This window comes from Seriola aureovittata, chromosome 2 (assembly GCF_021018895.1).
Source record: "Seriola aureovittata isolate HTS-2021-v1 ecotype China chromosome 2, ASM2101889v1, whole genome shotgun sequence".
NCBI classification, from domain to species: Eukaryota; Metazoa; Chordata; class Actinopteri; order Carangiformes; family Carangidae; genus Seriola; species Seriola aureovittata.
This window is the reverse complement of record NC_079365.1, coordinates 20,929,073-20,949,940: the sequence shown is the minus strand read 5'-3', so window position 1 is coordinate 20,949,940 and position 20,868 is coordinate 20,929,073. Positions and strand designations below refer to the sequence as shown.

Genomic DNA, 20,868 nt, shown 5'->3' with positions numbered 1-20,868 from the left:
AATACAATCTTAAAAAAATGCATATGGTAAGAAACATCTGACTCAACCGCTGAATAATGTATGGGTAGATTTATTATCTGCAACTACTACAGTTACATAATATTATGTGCAGAATGAAATGTAATTATTCAATAAAATGACATCACATTACATCAATACACTGTACAGGATATTTCCTTAAAACCCTTTTCCACCCAAATTAATAGGTACAAGCGGGTTTTTTTAATGTGGGTGAACCCGTTAATAAAAGCTGATTGACCCCTCCTCCACTGCCAGTCGAGTTTGCCTTTCTGTTCGGACTGATGACACACACATATGCGAAGAGGGATGTCATCACATGCACTATACAGAGCATACACACAGGTGGGTGGAAGGTTATTTGATTAAAAGTATGTTTTACACAACACACACACAACAACAACGAGAAAAGATAAATAACAAATATATACAAAATACTAGCTTTGTGGGAAAACTTTCCTCAATACTTACAATGAGTCCTCACACCGTCTAATGGATGCACCAGTTGTAATCAGTCAAATTTTGCTCCTTTTACTTGAAAATTAAGTTTGGGAGGTGGAGGGGAACATGTGTACATATGTGTGTGTGTGTGTGTGTGTGTGTGAGTGTGTGTGTGGTGGGGCTGTTTCAGGGCCCCACTTTGTGCACTCCTGCCGTTCACTGTGGCTGCATCCGCCTTTCAGTCTCCTCCTCCCTCTCAGCCCCGCCCGGAAGGAGTGACTTGGTGCTGGATAGGAGAGAGAGAGAGAGAGAGAGAGAGAGAGAGAGAGAGAGAGAGAGAGAGAGAGAGAGAGAGAGAGAGAGAGCGAGAGCGAGAGCGAGAGAGAGAGAGAGAGAGAGAGAGAGCGAGCGAGCGAGCGAGCGAGCGAGCGAGCGAGAGACTCTGCAGACTCACACTCACACACACACACACATACATACACACACACACACACACACATAGTCACACACTAAGCGTTTCTTACCAGCCCTACTGTGTCTTTACTAACGGGACAAGTTTAAACCTCCGGGATATCGCTGTCGGGGCTCCGCTGTCTCTCGCCTCCATGTGAACATCTCGACCCGGAGTGAGGTGAGTGCAGAAATTTAGACATGTTGACAGTTTTTTTTTGGGTGGTTAGTGAGCTTGCAACTAAACGAGGGGGAAGAAGGGGATTTTTTGTCAGTAGAGGAAAAAGCGGCAGGAGGAGAGAGGCATGTCCGACTCTTCTTGGAGCAGTTCTAGCTAGCTCACTTTACCGCTTTTCCAGGGTCCCCAAACGCCTCCATAACGTGCACCTAAACCTGCGAAAACCGTCGCTTCCGCTGCTGGCGTCTGTAGGTTTCAGCTCCGTGGTCTGTGATTTAGCAGAGTGGCTTCAACATCCTCCCCGGGATGTTGCCATTACACCGCTGTAACGTTACACATGGCATTTCCTACAGCAGCGTTTTTACAGCCGCTGCCTCGGCTGCTGGGACACTTGGACACAGTTTGAAATGGTTGAAAGCTGTAGGGGTTTTTCTTTTGTTTTTACTTTATAAGTCGCTGTGCCGAAGCGCGAGGAGCTCCCCAAAGGCTGTGAATGTTCAGGTTTTGTAAACGGAGGCTTTTAAGGAGGAGCAGTGTCATCTTCTAAACTTTTGAATGGAAAATATGCGCACACCTTCATTTTTCTCCCTCTTCTGTGTGCAACATGCTTGATGCTTTGAAGTTACTCCATTTCATGTGGGTGATACAATAATGTGGGTTTTTTACTTTGGATCAATAGGGGAGTTTGGGCTGCCAACGTTTATTTTCATTTTCAAGTAAAACGGTTGAGTAATTAATCAATGAGTCCAATCAATCAGTCATTTAAACAAACAGTCCAAAATTCAAACATATTCAATTTCAAATGATATAAAACAAACAAGCAAAAAACAGCAAATCATCACAAACCAGAGGCTAGAACCAGAAAATGTTTGACATTTTTGAATGATTAATTACTTAAAATGTTTGTTGAGTAACTCTGTCATTCGACTTACAGTCCAAACCCCAAAGACATTCAGTTTGCAATGACATAAAATAACATTTGAGAAGCTGGAAAAAGCGGTATGCATGACTGGTTTCAACTTGCGTTTGATTAATTATCAATAAATCTTCAGGTCGTGGTCTATCTGATTATTTAGTCTATAAAATGTCAGAATGTACATCACAATTTCCCAAGAGCTCAGGGTGAAGCTTTAGTTTAAAAAAAAAAAAACCCAAAACGATTCAACCAGCAATCATATAAAACAGAGACAGGCAGGAAATCCTCACATTTGAGAAGCTTGAAGCAATGACCGTCAATATTGCTTGATAAATGACTTAAATGACTGATCACATCAGTCCTATAATACAGACTAGGCCACATGAAAAATCTGAGGCAACAGAACTGTACCATTTAGAGGCTCTGTCTCACGTTCACACACCAACACAAAAAAGATGGAAAACATCATCAGCTGTATTCGCCTCACAAAGTGTGCCAGATGCACACTTTGTTAAGGTAGGTGGTATCCCTGCCTGTCAGTGTTGGCCTTTAAATGTTTGATGTGTGGAGACGTCCTGAGCGCTTTCTCCTGCTGCTCCTCTCAGCATCTGCACCGCCCGTCGGCTCATGTTAGAAATGGGCTGTGAGAGAGTGACGGTACAATCTGCCTTCATGCATACACACAATACCGTACATACACACACATGCATATAAGAAGTGATGAAGTGTATCTGAGCATGCAAACATGCCATCATCTGATGCCAGCATCCAGATTGTAATGTTTGGTTACGTAAAGGTATTTTCTGCTGTGCACCTCATGATGTACGCACAAGTTCAGGGCTGAACTATATACAATATATCGTTTCTTGTTTCAGCTCTGACGTGTGATGTTCACAAGTGGACCTCCCAATGCAAAGAAGACTTTTAACGCAAACTAGGCTCAACAGTCACCTCAGCCTAAATGCTTCGGCTGTCTACCTATGATTAGTGGTTCGGGGTGCAGAGGCAAACCGCATTTTAGGTTTATGTCACCAACGTGTGGTACGTAGCAGGAAAGCCCCAGGGAATTTCAAAAACAAAACAACAAGCTTAGCAAAGACTGTTCTGATGAAAGGCAGTTGTCCTATTTCGGAGAAGAACACGAGTAAAGAAAGAAGGGTTTGGGAGCATGAAACCTTTTTCATCCATCATGTGCTGCTTTCAGGATACGTCACAGATCTTGTCTTCTCACTGGTTGTGGGTTGAAAGGTCACCAACAAAACAAGGTCAAACTTAAAACTTCAAGCACAGCAGCGATGCAGTTATTAGTCGCGCCTAAGGTAGCGCTGCTATGAGGCTTAGCATCTTTGCTCTCTCCACAGGAAAACAATTTCACACTGGTGCAAAGTGTTTCTGCAAGCTGATCATGTGTAGAGAGCCTGAAAATGATAAAATGCATATTGGGCCTGCAACAGTTAGTTGATTGATCGATTGGTCAATTGACAGAAAGTTAGCCGGTAGTTATTTTGATAATAGAATAATCCTCAAACTCGGCAGCAGGGCAGACTGTGCAAAACTACAGCTGCAAATAAATCGTTTTTTCAATATTAGGAAAAATATTGAAAATGGCGGGAAATATTGCAATATTCACATTATTGAATATCAATCCAGGCCTAGTCACACATGATATTAACCTGAATAGCTTTGGATTTCGGTCAGTTGATCAGACTAAACAAGACATTTGCAGGTGTCACCTCGGTCTGTGGGAAATTATAACGGCATTTCTCACTATTATATTGACAAAATGATGAATTGAAAAGAATTTGTAGCATATTAAATAATAATGAAAATTAATCTGTATTTGCAGCCCTAAATGCAAGTAGGGTTTGGCTCTAGGGTCCAAGGGGTAATATACGCTGTACTGTTGAGCTCTGGTGAATCTTTTATTTTGAAATGGCAATAAGATACATTCAGATAGTATTTCACCTCATCATTACATATGTAATACATCCGGCCAATCATTTGCATGATCAATCAATCAGCAGAGAAATACTACTGTTTTCATATACAATGAATCTTTTAGGTGAAGCAGAGAGACCCAAACATTGTCTCATTCCAGCTTCTCAAATGTGATGATTTGCTTCTTCTCTATTTCTTATGTGATAGTAAACTCAGTGTATTTACGATTTGGAATATTGGTCAGATAAAATCAGCAATCTCATGATGTGAGCTTGGGCTGTAGGAAATCTTTACAGTGTATTCTGAAAACCTATATAGACCAAAGATAAATGGATCAATTGAGAAAGTAAGCAAAAAGTTTTTCACTAATGAATCATTAGTTGCAGACCAAGTTTTAGTTCTTTAGATCTCAATGTTCAAATGTTAAGTTGTTCAATATCAGGTAAGCTTGTTGCTTCAAATTGTTTAAAGCTCATACTGAATGGATTTGATAAGGGATTTGAAAGCATTTGGATTCAGTGTTGGATTTAAATTTCATAACAAAACATTTCAACTAGGAAGGCGTAACACAATTTTCAACTTGAGGACATCTTCACTAAGCCTCCAATATCTTCAATATTCTGTATACACCAACCTTGTTTCTTGCCATTCAAAGAGGATATACAGTCCTGTAATAGTTTTTGTGCTGATCATGGATTTAGCCTTGGTGGATACAGGAGTGTTTTCTGAAATGGTGTTGTATTGAGTCAACCAGAGATATAAACAACTATCTCAGTTCTGCCTCTAAAGTCAAACTTATCTTTGAACGAGTGATGATACTTTCTTTCCACACGCAGTTAAGCTGCGTATTTGGTGTAATGGTAGGACAGTAACACATGTTTTCTCATATGTTGGAAAGCATAATAATGCAGTTCCTTCTTGTATTATCGTTCATACTGCAGACAAATAAACACGCACACACATTACTATTGCGGTCCTCCACATTACGACCAGCAGTTCCTTTGGTATTTCAGACGATCAATCATTAGGCTGTATATGGTGTAATGGCAAAATTAGATTTCTCTGAGTGTCTGTGGAGCCCCACTGCTCTCCTTCACTACTCCCTCTTCACTGATGAGCTGCCGCCATAATATATTCTCTGTAGTTTTGTACCCTAACTGATGTTTAATTATTTGACACGGTGATTTGGCTGTTACTCATAAAATATTGAAACAGAAGTGGCCCGGGAGGCTCACTGAGAGACACCGGCCTCACTTTATCCTTAAATACGACTCGGATTGGAGCTGGGCACTGTCTATTACAGACATCAAAGCAAGTCAATACAGACACACAACCACTGAAGAGGGTTTTTTTAATTTTTGCCTTAAAAAAATACAATTTCCCTTTACCAGTCCTCACAGGAAGTCTGTTTCTTATGTTTGAATTGTTGACCTCCTGCTGCTTAAGATGTCTTCTCTGAGCTGTGCCTGAAACCTGTGTGCTTGCTTACTATCGAAAAGCGATTACACTAGATCAGCGTTCTGATTACAGCGAGCAACCGGGTGCTGCCTGCTAATCTGTGGTCTTAATACGGAAACAGGCAAGTCTCAGGGCAGGTATCAAGGCTACTTACAGACCCTCAAAGTTCACCTCCACATTTCTTGGCCATTTCTGATACACACCTTAACAGTGTTAAAATAAAATAAACAAAATAAACAGGTTTGGCGTGAAGTTTAGGTGAAATTATATGTCATTTTTCACACACGTTTTCTCAGAATAGATAGAGATAAAATAGATAAAGAAACCACCTCAAAATGAGTGGCAACAAGAAGAATGTAATTTCCTTCTGTTACTCCGATGTGAATTTTAGGTCCACAACCAATTATTTTCATTATCTAATTTCTTGATCTAATAATCATTGCGTTCATAGAATGAATATCTTGTTCTATCTGACCAACAGTCCGAAACCCAACAATATTCAATATACAATCGCTGATAACTAAGAAAACAAACCGATATTCAAAAATGAGAAGGTGGAACCAGAGTTTTTTGTTTAATAATGCCTTAAACGATGAATCGATCATCAAAATTGTTGATAAATTTTCTGTCTATTGGCTTTGTTCGTTCAGCTCCAGTATATTTTCATCTGTGCGGGAGTGGTACGAAACTGTATCTGGTCTCAGTGCAAAATAAAATGAGACCAAATTAAAACAAGTGGGTATCTAGATTATAGTATTTTCCAGATTGTCCCTGTAGTGGTGGATTTTGGCTGCTTGGGTTCTTAAGTGATCAGTGGACATAATGGTGGATCCCCTGCTGATGGATGCTGGGATATCTGAGCCCCTTGTGTGACCACTCACCGAGAGGATAAAACCATAAACATCACTGTTTTGTAGAGAAGAGCTTTCGCACCACGCCATCCGGGTCGATCAGTCCTCTCTCTCTGTGTGTGTGTGTGTGTGTGCGTGTGTGTGTGTGTGTGTGTGTGCGTGTGTGTGCGTGTGTGTGTGTGTGTGCGTGTGCGTGTGTGTGTTGCATGACATGCAACAAAGCTTCCCCGCAGGAGTCAAACCAGCAACGTTTCTATCATCACATGGGGAATGAGTATTAACCATTCAGCTACCAGATGCCATACACTCGTGTGTTTGTAACAAGAACATTTCAGACAAATCAAATTTATTGCAGTGCAATTGCTGTGATCAGTGGAGTAGATTTGTGTGGTGCTTTGATGCAGAGTTCAACTTAGGTTCATGGGAATTTGAGTCACTAACCAAATGTAAACCATCTTTATGCCGAATGGGAAGTCAACAGCAATGGCCCTTTTCCTCTTATCTGTTTTGTTTTATCTATTTTGCCATGACCAAAAACTGTCCACAACCGATTAGTGGGAGGTGATGTGACGATATGTACCATGAGACAAGATAAGTTAGAGATCTGGAAGCTCTCCTTTATATATTTCTGGAGGTATTAGGTCAATGTGGGCAATATTTCAAATTAAAAAAATCAGGATTGTTAAGCAGATTTAAATAGGATTTTTGTGTTAATGTGATGAAGTACCTTCATATGTCGGGTATGTCATTTGATGGATTTTTGGATTTGAAATATTCACATTTGTTGTGTGATATAAAATTACATTTACTGTGATAAAGAGTTTTATTTAACCCTGCAGCGAATGATAGCCACTGTACAACCTGCTAGTAGTCACTACCTCACCAAACTTCCTGCACCATGTGCCCAGGCAGTTGGGCTCATGCAATCCCCTAAAAACTCATGACATCATCTCAAAAATACAATGTCAACGAGCTTATAACAAGGCAGCTTTTCTTAGATTATAAAAATGGTACGTTTTGATTTTCACTCCTGTGTTACTCTGTGTTTCTGCACATGGATGTCCGTGCAGCGCAGTGTGTTGTTGACATTAAAGAAAAAGTAGAACATGTATTTAGAGGCTTTTTGTGCATATCGAGTGTCCTCTGTGACTGTGTTTTTTTTTTTTTTTGTTTTTTTGACATCCTTTACTGGGTTGATATTGTATTTGTAGGTCATTGCATGTTTCCCTGTTAAAGCCCCACATCTCCTGCAGATGGTGTCTTTAGAAGTAGACCAACCAATCAAAGCCACTGAAGCACTGTGAACAGGAAGTGAGCTCAGAGGCGTTTGACCAGGGAAGCATTGTGAAGGTTTTTTCCTCACATTGTTGAGAAAAACACAGCAAGCCTCAGCCTCTGTGGTGTAGCTTGACTTTAGCGCATGGTTAATCATATGTACAAGAAAAATCCTTAGGTCCTATTGAGGGTACATCCATATTGAATAGAAAGCATGAAATGTCTTCTCCTCTAGGCATCTAAAACATTGCTTTACCAGCCTTTCTGCATAGAGTCTATAGTAAACAGATTCTGAATATGAGGCCTCTAAAGATACTCAGTGTCTATAAAGAGTCTTGCTTTTATTCTTCTCTCCTGATGAGCAAAATGCCTCTTAGATTAGACGAACACAGCTGTTGAACTTCAAAGGAAAAATTCAGCCAACATAGGAAGTGTTGTTGAAACAGTCCCTCTCTGTGTGTGTGTGTGTGTGTGGGTGTGTGTGTGTGTGTGTGTGTGTGTGTGCATGCTTTTTGAAGACTGTTTTTATGAATTCTCCCTCTGCTGTTTGAGATGGGCCCTTTAATGTCTGGTTTGCTCTGTCCTACGTCTCTGTCTGCACTCTGCACCCATTGGTCTAAAATTGACAGCACACTCCGGTGCCTGGTCGTACCAAGGCTGCGGTTGATGTGTGTATCCGTGTGTCTCAATAATTGTGGTTTGTGCCCTCGGTGTTGTTACTTATCTATTGTTTTTTTTTTTTGAATGCGCACGTATGCATAGAGGTATCTGCCAGTGTATGGCTCACACACACCACACTTTGTTAACCACTAATTTACCTATTAGGAGTTTTAAGGTCTCAAAAAATGCTGATAACCAAAGAAACACTGAAGTGTGAACAGTTGTGTCTATTTAAATATTGATGAGTGAGCACAAGTTTGTCTGAAAGCCTCCTCTTAGGAATCCTCAAAGGAGACCGAATGTTTTAAGTGTCTAGACACGATGCTGGTGATCCCCCCCCAGATGTGTCTGAACTGAACACCAGTTGCAACATTAATTTACAGAAGGAACAGGCAGTATACACATGGGCCTTGTACTGCACAGTCATCTATCTACTGCAGGGGTTCAGTCTTCAGCTATCTGATGTAAGGAAGCTATGTTTTTCTTCTTTTGTTTGTCAGCTTGATGGCTTAAAAATCATGTTAACACCTTCCAAAGAAATTTAGTATGAAGGAAGAAGTGTTTTCTGTTGTACCTCCACTGCAGTGTATTACTTTAGAAACTGTTTCTTATCATTGTGAAATGTTTTGTCATGAACTATAGTGCAATAACTTAAGTGACGGTACATTGACGTGAATCCAAACTCGTATTAAAGAATTTCTAAATATTTTCTGACATTAAAATGACAAATTTAGAGCTTTGAGTATACTTGGTGTATGTGCTCTTTTTCTAGTCTGTTATCGATTAATATTCGGCTAACCACTCAGCAGAATAGAAAACCAGCAAGAAACTGCATTTAATATTGATTAAGAACCAGTTTTTGTATTTTACTTCTTTGTGCTGTTTCCATTATTTAATTCAAATACTTAATTCCAGCACCAAAAACTATTATATGGTCGCAAGTAAGTATTTGCTGTATTGAACATCAACTTAATTTGTAGGAGACAGGGTTGGTTTTGACTGTATGCAGACCATACTGGAATTTAACAGGAACTGATCTCCGACCTCGCTCAGTATCTTGTTCCCTTCATGAGGTCGGAAAAAGTGTTCATTTTTTAGGCAAAATGCCTCAGATTCAGACTAAGCTGGTAGTGTGAAAGCACTAAAGACATTTAAAGACCTGATCCAGTTGAAGTTATCAGTGTATTTGTTGCATGGCTTCCACTTTTGTATTTGATCTTACCTTTTGTAATGCAAGCAAAACCCCAAGTGAAACATAAGCTCACTCTTACAGCCACCAAACTGTCCAGCAGGAAGAACAGATTGCGGAGACCAACTGTACTCTCATCCTTTTCGTCTGTCTCTGCTTTTCTTAATCTAATAAACACAGACAGATCTTTGTTTTGTAGCATAGTAAAATGACAAATCAGCATGTACAGCTCTTACTCTGCCCATGCCCCCAGTTACTGGGACAGTGCGGGCTCACTGCGCACCCATCTTGGTTTAGTAGTGGATTAGAAGTGACACTTACTGCAGGCTGGCTGAGTCTGAGTCTTGTTTACTCTGGCTGGGTCTTAGCCGGGGACTCAAACCATCATTAGGCAGTGAAATGACTCAACAGTGGGACAGAGCTCCAGACAGGGAGAGGGAGAGGGAGAAGACCAACAGGGAAAATCAGTAGGAGGAACAGTTCAGAAAAGAAGAGATACATAAAAAGAGAGGATATTCCCAAATTTGCTTGGAGATAGAGTGAACCGGATGACTGCAGTGGGTCGGGGGGGGGTGTAGTTAGAACCTGGAGGCCAGGGCGTGCTGTGGTCAAACCCTTTTTATAAATAAACAGACAGATTGGTCTAAAATAAACACAATTCGCTCATGTCAGTGTGGAGCAGATGGACGAATAACCCCACCCAGGACCGGGACAGGACATCAGGCCCTAGAAATGGGCTGCTGCTGTTGTGCAGAGAGGCTGCAGGCCAGGTTTTTCCCTGCTTTGGGGTCGAAGTCTTTTGTAGAGCCTCCAACACAGGAAAATCAGAAGAAAACAACCAGCCCAGACATTTATCCGTTTAAAAATGGAGTTGCGGGAAGCAGATCAGTGTGGTGTCTTTTTGGGAAAGGTTGTGGTCTTCTGCCGGAAGCTCGGGGATTCTTGTTTGAAAGCTGTAGTTGTCTCACTGCCACCTCTGACCTGAACACTGCTCTGCTGATGTAACAGAAAGCATGGTGGGCAGGTGAAATGAAAGCCATATGTTTATAGAAAAAAAACCCCAAACATCTCAAGGATTAACAAGAGCCATCACACGATGAGGAAGATGACAAGCAAATAGAGGGTAGAGACATGCATAACAATAAAGCAAAGAAGAATAATTGAACTATATTTTGGGCATGGCAGGACATGAATCTTTACTGCAAAGTGCCAGCTGGTGAGAAGAGGTGAATTATATTCCTTCAAAGTTCGCCTAATGGACTGTAAGACAGGAATACAGATGACTGAGTTTAAGCTGCTTACACACAGGGAACCTGCAGCTTTTCTGGTTTAATTATCTGAGAAAATTAGACGTTGAGAGGAAGTCCAGGAACTCTTACACATGTATTCTGTTGTACATGGAAACCGTCTGTGTCATGTCTTTGACCACACAATTTGCCTAGGTTGAGTAGATTATGCAAGATTTGCGCAAGACATGACCTGCGGCTCGTGAGACGGTATAACGTAACATATTTGAAGTAGCCTGTGTGGTTTTTGACCACTAACAGTGCAACTGGGCACTGCTTTCACGAGTAGGTCCCCATTTTGTTTGTAGCACATGAGCACATCGCCGATGCAGTGCAACGTTCTTGCTGTGGTTTCACGTTGTTATGCAGCTCGGCAGATGGTGGCGGTAATGTGCAAAGAAGTGTTTGATGCACTTGAGTGAAGAAGACTGCAACCTAGCACACATTAATGCAAACAGTGCACAGATTGAAATAGTTTTAAAATGTCTTTGCAAATGTTTTATGAGGAAGGAAATGCATTTAGAGCTGTAATGTTTAGTCAATCAATCGATTAGTGGATTTTCAGAAAAGTAATTGACAAGCAAAAGATGCCAAACAGTCTCTGGTTCCAGCTTCTCTGATGTAAAGATAATCAGTTTCTCTGTTTTATATCATTTTAGACTGAATATCTTTTGGGGGGTTTTGGAGTTAGTCAACGAAAACAGTTATTTGAAGACAACACTTTGAGCTCTGAGAAATTGTGATTTACATTTTGTTTCACAAACTCTGACATTTAACAATCAGATGAGAAATAACATTAGTTGGTAATGAAAATATTCGTTAGTTGTGGTTCTAAATGCATTCAGTGCATTTGTTTGATTGTAATCATAAACTTTGTTGCCGCCCTTCGTTTGCTTTGCCTGGGAATGTCGCTGCTTTTGTCTTCACTAGAGCAGCAGAGGAAGATTTCTGGTGGCCGTGTCTAACATAAAAAAAACATGCAGGTCTTGACCCCACATGAAGCAAACGTGGAAACAAGACACTCAACAGATTCAAGTGCAGGTGGGAAAGAGGCTGAGAATCATCAACACATCACAACACTTGACCGAATTGCCTTTACAAATGGTAATGAGGATGATGATTATCTGTTTGGTTGTCTTGGGTTTGTACAAGTTAATTTCATTCTCATTGTGTTCTTTTGTCTCTCCGGTAAGATTGAATCCACTGTGTTTATAGAACTGATTCTGACCCCGTGCCCTGTTTTGAAGTATATCTCCTTCTGGTACATTATGTGATAAAATATAAGCACTGCTGAAAATGCAAGTTGAATTTATTTTAGAGGCTTTTTCATCAGATCAGGCTTTCCCTATGAGAAACCTCAGTCTACATGAGCAAAGATAAACAAAGAGGCTTACGAGATGTACAGTAAGAGTGCTCCAAATCCTTTAGTTTGCACACTGTCTTCTGGGTAATCTGAGGTTTCGGCCTCCATCTGACCTGCTGCTGACGCTGTGGTGGCCTTTTTCAGGGATGGCAAAAGTTTGTGAATGTATTTGTTTACATAGTTTTGCGTCTCTGGCTTAGCTACAGATAGAAGATCTAGAGGTGAAATGATTATTCAGTTAATGAATTATTGTTTATATGTACTCTCAACAAAGAAAAGACATACAACTGGTAACCCCCTTGTTTGGCTATACTTCTGAGAGACTTAGTAGATGTATACTAACGATACAAGAATCTGTGGCCACACAGGCAAAGTGGTGCGTTTGTGTATGTGTGTTTTCATTTTACCTGCTTTTTCTTTGCGTCTGTCCTTCCTCACGTTGTTATCATCCTGGGCAGATACATGATTGTGAGGCGAAGATGAATCTGTCTGAGTCGAGAATCGGAAGAAAATCATCCTCTGAATCCCTTATGAATGCTCAACAGCATACATGCAGTGTTTTTGTTGTTATTTTCTTCTTCCACATTGCACAGTGTCTTTCTTATTCACACCACACAGGAACAATGTAGTAGATTGACAGCATATCTCAGCACGTCTTGATATTTGAGAAAGGCCAGTTCGTTTTTAGTTTGTTTGTCTGTCTATGTAGATGTTGTTGCACATTTTAAATGTTGTATTTTTGTTTGATCACCATTCTATTCTTATTTAACCTATTTAACTCATTTTTGACTTTATCCCACTAACATTCTGTTTTGTTTCTCCATGATTCAGCTACATGTCACCGTAAGGTCCATTAGATGAAGGAAGGTATTGTATTCCTGTCCAAGTAATGATTGCTGACACCTGCATGTGTCCTCGGAGAGTGCTGTCATATCTTAAGAGGCATTATTAGTCTGGATGAAAGTGTAAATGCCAAAATTTCTTGGCTTGTTCAGGCTTTTTTCAGCTGTTAGGATGAGGTATATTTAGCATCATTTGTCTGTGGCGCTGCCTCCCCTCACTCAAAATGGCAAAAACCAGACAGAAGGCAGGCCAACAAGAGAAACTTAATATAGACTAGAAAGACTTTAAAAAAAAAAAAAAATAGAAACATGCTGTAGTAAGCAAAGTGGGAGAAACAATCACTGTAGGTACAATTATGTCAAACTGGTTTGTTGAATTGTCGCAGCAGTTTTTCTAAATAATAAAGTAGAATTAAATAAAGAGAATAAATACACAGTAAAAGACAAATTGCTGCTTCATTCGGATAAATGCTGAGCTTAAAATGTTTCTAAACAACAGTATTACTTGTTCTTGCAGTCTTTTAAACAAGTTGAGACGTTTGGTAGGCTCACAAATACTTCCTAAAAATAAAAGGTGTCAGATTGGAACTACCGTCTCGGTTGGATCTTTGAAGCGAGCTCTGGTTCTGTGTGCGTTGGCTGAATACTGGATTGAAGACAACACAATGGTGGAACTGTTGGTGCAGCGTTGACCTGGCTGTGTCAGGCAAGACGAAGTACAAACATGAATTAGGTCAAAAGGAATTATAATGTGGACTGTGCATGAGTGTAGGGCCAGCGGTGTTGTGTTGCAGTGATTAATATGTTGGTCACTTACATGTTGGTCAGTAGGGCCTGCAGGATCAGTCCTGGCAGAGACGCATAGATTTACTGCAAGATTGCTGGCTTAATATTTACAAGCATCAAGTAAATGGCTTATGTGGACATAAGCTAATGTAATTTGGGTGCTTATGAGTTGAGCTTATTGCTTCATGTTTTTCACTGTGGAATATTGAATTACATTTGGGCACAAGAACTTAAAGCAGCCAAAATAATTGTTGTTGCTTCCTGGCTCCTTCTGAATTCAGCTGTCCAGCTGTGGCATCCTCAACACCACCTCAACACCTTACTTTTGTCGATATGCAGTGAGCTGTCTAACACTGCCCTGGTTCATTACGACAGGGGAGACAATGACCCAGAATCAAGTTGACCTGAGTGCTTTAAATCAAGGCTCCACTGGAGGAAATAAATTCTCTCCCCACCAGCACGCCTAGCGCCAACTAGGACAAGTAATCCAGACAGAATAAAAACGTCCTCTTAGAGGACGCAGAGGGAGAGAGGGATGGAGGAGTGAAGGCTTGGTAGGCTGAGAGGAAGGGAGGAAGGGAGGAAGGAAGTAAGGAGTGAGGGGAGGAGTTGGATTGTTGCTGGTGTTGCTGGATAGAGAAGTGGCACATTGCTGCAACAACGTACAGTGGATCACTTTATGACATAAGGCACGTTATCTCAACAGTGCAGCACGTTTTTGCATCAAGTGTTCTACAGTATATTTACAGTTGTTATAGCTTCCTGTTCATAAATCTGAGCACAAATATTCATCTCAGGCTTGTCTACCAGTTGATCTTGATATGTAGGGCTATGTGTGGAACTTCAGTACTTTTGAACATTGACAGCATCAATGTCTGGTCAGATTAGTTTATTGATTATTTGATTATAAATAGTCCCTGATTGTCCCAATTTTAGACTGTATTTAATCAAGACAGTGCTGTTCTTTTTCGAAGAATCAGAATCGGTCAAGAATGAACTGTTGTGTCCAAAAGGTTGCCAGTTTTAGGCTTTTTAAGATTTTAATGTTAATTTGTGAGCTTTAGAGGTGCTTGCAGGTAGATTTTTGGGCAGATCCAGCCTTACCTGTCTGTTTCACCCCCTGTCTCCAGGTCTTTGCGTTGAGCTGAGCTAACTAGCTGCTGGTTGTATATTCATGTTTACTGTAAAGACATGAGAGTGGAATCAAATCTTCGCATCTAGCTCTTGGCAAGAAAGCAAAACATACGTTTGTTACAACGAAAACAAGAGTTTTGAAGAAAAACATGTTTGTATTTGTCAAAGTAAGGTGTCAAACATTCACATTGCTATTGCATCATCACAAGTGCTGAAAAATAGTAAATTATACCAGGGCTTAGTTGAACACGGCACAATATAGAATCCTGTATAAAATGTGTATTTACATGTTTGTGTGTTCAGACATGTAGAGTCGACCATTTGTGCTGTTCAGTCCAACCGTTCTAACCCAGAGAACATCTGTTGCCTCGTTCGACTCCAAACATCCATTAGGGCATTTTCTTCAATGTTTAAGATCCAAGTCCTAGAACAAATGTGTGTGTGAGGAGCTTCATGGCTCAGTGAAGTGTTTTCTGTTGATCTGTTTATATACAGCAGCAGCTGCTACTCTGCTTTTTCTTTTCACTCCTCTGCCACTGAGAAACAGTGTTTCCTCTTCATTCTCCATTTGTTGGAGGAAAAATAAAGGAAGCTCCTGCTGTCGCTACAGAGGGAGCCGAGACAGACGTCTATGACATAACACAACATAAAACACTGACAGATTGGTTCATACCATGAGAGAAATATCATGGAGAAAACTGAACAAATGACACATCTGTAAGAAATTGCAAAATGTCCAGAAAGTAATCCTATTTGAACTAAATGCTGATTTTGTAAGATCCAAAATTGTAGAATTTTCTTACATGTTTATTTATCACATCCACAGAATAGAGGAAAAAACAGGATAAGGCAGAATTATAATTACATTAAAAGGTCTATTCTGTATATTGCATCAACGCATTACATCACAGCATTAAAGACATTAGAGTACTATTAAATACACATACACCACGCACTGAAATGTATAATACTGGAATATGAATACACAATGCAAAAGACATGAGATGAAACAAATCATACAGCATTAAATATTATTCATGATTTAATTGAATGAGGGAAAAAGTATGGGATATCCTCCAGCAGAAGTTAAAGATCTATGTAGGGGGAATGTATAGTGACTACCACTGTGTTAAAGGTGTGTGTGTGTGTGTGTTGGCTCTCCAAACACAGACCTGCGTTCTGTCAGTTTGACTTCAGTGACTTTAGTTTGACATGGCCGGGGGTCGTGTTTCGGCTAATGGCCGCGGTTGTTAGATAGGTCAGATGTCAAATCTCAGTGTAACAGTCAAAACCAACTGCTTCCTGTTTTAATGGCCATGTGCTGTGTCAGTGGCCTTTTGTGCAGTGTTTCTTTGATGCTGGCGCAGGGCCCAAAATAATTGCTGGTGTATTATAATGAGGACATTGGGGTGAAACAAAAGTTTGCTGTGAGAAGGTTAAGAGCCACTGTCACTGTCTAATCATTAAACGATAATTTAGGTTTATTATAACTCTGATCTTTTTCATAGTTCTGTCTGTCATTTCTATCAGTTACGATGACATTGTACTCACCAAGTTAAATGCTGAGATATGGGAAGAGAGCAACCTTGCTAAAAAGATGCAGAAAAACACAAAGAAACATGAGCAGTCAGATGATCATGCGTCTTTTTAACACCCTTTTTTTTTATTTATCTTGAATGGCAATATTATTCCTTAATCTGTCCGTTGTAAAAAATTATTGCTAAATCCAAATAGAAAATGATCGTCAACACTATGAAAATGAGACCCAGGTTGAAATAAACTGTAATGAGTCTTTGACTCAAAAGCAGCATTTATTATTTTAGGCCGAACGATTAAATAGATCTGGTAAATGGTAAAAGTGACCGACATGGAAATTGATTAAATCATGATCATCTCTGTTTAGTCCTGCACTGAATTTCCGAAGTGAAAACACACTGACACTGAACATTAAGATATTTCTATGTGCTACGTCTCTTAAGCACCTATTAGCATGTGATTAAATGCCATACATTGTCAAGGCTTTTCTGGTATGCAAAGCGTAGGCTATGCGTTAATTTTTCATAGTGTGATATGTCAGCGGAGGCCGTCACCTTCACCAGCACCAGTGACAGACACAGTGTGCTGACAAGTCCCATGTTGTGGATTTGGTTTTTGTCTCTGATGCCCTTTCACTTTCGTAAGGCTCAGTAATGAATTCAGAGCAGACCTTCCCTTTGCAAAAGCCTTTATGGTTAAGCCAAATCATGAAATGAGAAGAAGTCATTTCATTTCATTCCAAGAGACTACACTGCTCATTTTAAACATGAAATTGGATCAAGCTCTTTCAGAGCAAATTTCTTCATTGTAATCCTCCAAAGTGGTGTAAAAAGTTAACACAGATTGAAAGAAAAACTTTGCATAGCCATATAACCACTCAATGCTCTATTTCACATTAGGACCTTGAAGAAATCCTTTTTTTTTTTTTTTTTTTTTTTTTACAGTGATTAACAGTGAAATTGTCTCCAATACTTCACAACCATGAAATCAAGTCAGTCAAGCGATTAAGGATCTTGGTGTGATACAAGGTTTCTGCAGTGAAGTGCTTGTATCTGTGCAGTGAGTGATGGCCTGTGTCCCTGGTACAACAGCTGTAACTCCTGCTCAATGGTTTCGGTGGGCTTTTTAATCAGCTTGGCCCGCCTTTGGCATTAGCAGGTGATTAAATGAATTAGTGGGACCTGGAGACATAAGCACCGGCCTGGAACACAGGGTCTCAGGGCTCAGGGGGCCACGATGGTCCGGATGGTGAGGGGGTGGGGTGGGGTAAGGAAGGTGGTATGAGGGGGGCAGACTGGAGGGACTTGGTTTTATGTCCTTCTGCTGAGGCCACCGTTTCACAAGCAGGCATGCATACACAGTGTACACACACCCTCTCATGACACTGAGGGGTTTGTACAACTCACATGAGTACACACACATGTAGATAAAATGCAAACACACAGACAGACTCTGTCAGACACACTGGACCATTGTGTGTGACACTGCCGCCACTGTGTCTCCATGCGGAGCATCCTGACACAGCACACGCCTCCTTGCTGCTAAATGTCACGCACTGATACTGACAGTATTGGTGATGTGAAGTGCAGTGTGTGTGTTTGTCTGTGTGTCAGCATACTTGTGAAAATCACAGGATGATCATTTCAGTCAGTTTTTATGCAAAAATGACAGACATTTTCTGGTACCTGCTTCTTAAAAGTGATTATCTTCTGCTTCTCTCTGTTTTATATGAATACAAACTGAGTATCTTTGCGTTTTAGACTGTTGGTCACTCAAAACAAGATATGTTCACATGTCATCTCGGGCTCTGTAATCAGCATTTTCACAATTTTCAGATACACAGCGATTAATCGATGAATCAATTAACTAATGGCCAGACTATTCAATATTGAAAATAATTATTAGTTGCTGCCATAGTGGACAGAGACCCCTTCAATTGTGCTTCAACTGTCTATTATTTATTTTATTTTTTTTCTCTTGAGAAATAACTTTCAATCAACAGTTTTTAAGGAATTGTGTTACAATTGGAGATTATTTTCATGATTGATGATGAAAGTGTATTGTTTATTAAATGTCATAAGGGAAAGATGACCAGCACAGAGCTCAAATTACCTGACTTGTTTTATCCTCCCACAATCCAGAACCCAAACATATTCGCTGTCACATAAAACAAAGAGAAAGTAGAAAACACAATAGTTGGGTTTTTTTGCATTCTTGCCCTAAAAAAAGATAATCGAACTTGTTGCTGATTAACTTTCTGTTCAACTAATTGACATCTTGTTTCCACTCCACTTTGTTTTACTTTGGACATCTTCTTTTCTCAGGCCTGTTTTCCTCTTGCTGCCTGGTCTCGTCTCTTTTCCTGTGCACACACTTGTCTCTTCATCTTCTTGTGCCAGGCGGAGACTGATGACAGAATTAGCTTTTATCCTCGTAACAGCAGACGATGAAACTGTAAGTGGGAGAGAGGCGACAGTGAAAGTCCGGCGAGAGTCCCCAGAAGATCAGGAACACAACACGAACACATTCACTCTTTTGTGGTCCAGTCCTCGGGCTTCCTCGTGGCGAGCTGCTGATTGACGGGGTCACAGCCTCAGTGGGAGGAATTTTCATACTTTAGCCGCGACTTGCTCCTGCCGGCCATTACAGCTAAGAGGACAACTGTGAAACTTTGCACCTCTTTGTTCCAGTCTGGAGTTTAACAGGTTGTAAAGATGATCTGTTAGCTACCTAAGGAACATTACCGTTGTAGTTGAGTCATTTGAGGTGTTATTAAAAATCTTTTATTAGCTGAGAGGTGTGCATACTCAGTGTTCTCAAAAGAAAAACTTTTTATTTAAACTTCAAAACCTTTTGACCTCCACACTGTTTTTGTCAGCTGTGGATTCGTCATATTCTCTTCTCTTAATATAAATTAGATTAAAGGAAGCGATAAGTATTATTAAGCCTCCTCCTTCAAAATGTTTTGATGAGGCGATGAGGAGGAGATGGAGGTGAAAAGAGAGAGGATATGAAGTATTAGTATTAATGTATTCTCCCTCTAAAAGAATCTGCATTAGGACACCGACTCTGTTGGCACTCAGACAAAACATTCAGCACAAATGACCGACTTCCGCTTGAAAATTCAAATAGATTCAAATGCGATTTTTAAATAGGAAGAAAAGGATAGATAAGACCGGTTACCTTGCATTGCCTTCATGAATGGGGAATGAACTTTCTGTTGACTTGTTCAACTCTTCATGAACTGTTGTTACAAAAATCCCGATGACTGCACTGGGTGTGGGTGGTAGAGAGATCTTCTAAAAATGTGCGAAAACACTGCCGTTCAATTACAGATAACACATCCAGTTTGAGTGGCAATTTCTGATATCGTTGCCGCTGTTTTCTCAGTGCTACTGCAATATCACTGCTGATACTTTGCATTTCTTTCACATTTTCATGCACTGAATGTGAAAAAGGTGACGTCGTAATCCTGAAGATTGCAGTCCTTGGTTGATTTGCTGGCACTTGTGGTTACTGGTAGTCACAACACGTGGTTTAATACTACAATGAACTCTGCTTGAGCAGATACTTTGTCAGAAATACAACAGAGGGATAACTGGTGTATCTGTTTACAGGTCATCTAATACCTCACTGTTGTCAAAATGAAAAATGCTGACGGAAATTTTTTTTAGAAAAAGTCTGTTCTTGTTTTGTAAATGTTTTTTTGATAATAATGATCACAGTGAAAGGCACATTGCGTTTTTTGCGATTGCTTCACATTAGTTGACATTATTTATTTATTTATTATAATTATTTATTATAATAATTTACACTTGCATTAGATCTTGCGTACAAAAAATCCCCTGTGGAAATTCCCTCAGTCCTATCTCCAGGTCCATTTACTAGCTTTCTCTGTTGCTTTCAACCTTATCAAACAGTCTTCATCAGTGGCTTGAGTTTACTCAGTTGTCACAGACATAGATCTGTTGACCAATGTAGGAGCTCATTAATTCATCCTTATTACTTTTAGGACTTCTTGTGTGAGCATCGTAGTTCGTTATTGACTTACCCTGCATGCATACGGTGGTGGAAAACTTCATGGGAACGCCCCTCAGGCTAGAACAACAACTTGAAAGGTTAGCGAAATGAACACATGAACACACTGAAATCGGAAGAACGACCTGGAAAACTGGACCGTCCGAGGAGCAGGTGAATGCCGCATTACTCAGTTTAGTCATTTTTACTTGGTTGTCATGGAGATGTGTCTGCGAGCTCGTTAGTTAAATCGTTACAGCTGTTCACACATGCTGTCTGTTGAACTCTTCTCTTAGCAGTGAGCAGTTGTTGAGTTGGAATTGCTTTGTCAGATTGAATGACTAAATGTTTATACTGCTGACAAACATGTACCTGGAGGTTGAGGTGTGTGTTCATGTGTGTGAGTGGAAGCTATGTGGGGAAAAATCAATTCAAGGATTTCATCGAAACATTGAATGTGGGGGGAAAAAATCAGGAGTGTTAATATTGATAAGAGGTTTAGATTAAATCCAGTCTGTGGTGCATTATGT

At 40.2% G+C, this 20,868-nt stretch overlaps 1 protein-coding gene across 1 annotated transcript in view; it reads left to right on the top strand.

Annotated features, from left to right (window-relative positions):
- The first annotated feature begins 899 nt into the window (after positions 1–899).
- ppp1r16b (protein phosphatase 1, regulatory subunit 16B) overlaps positions 900–20,868 on the top strand; it is a 103,848-nt gene continuing 83,879 nt past the window's right edge. Inside the window, exon 1 of the mRNA XM_056396175.1 lies at positions 900–1,090. The gene's annotated coding sequence lies outside the window, so the exon portion shown is untranslated. The remainder of the gene's footprint in view (positions 1,091–20,868) is intronic.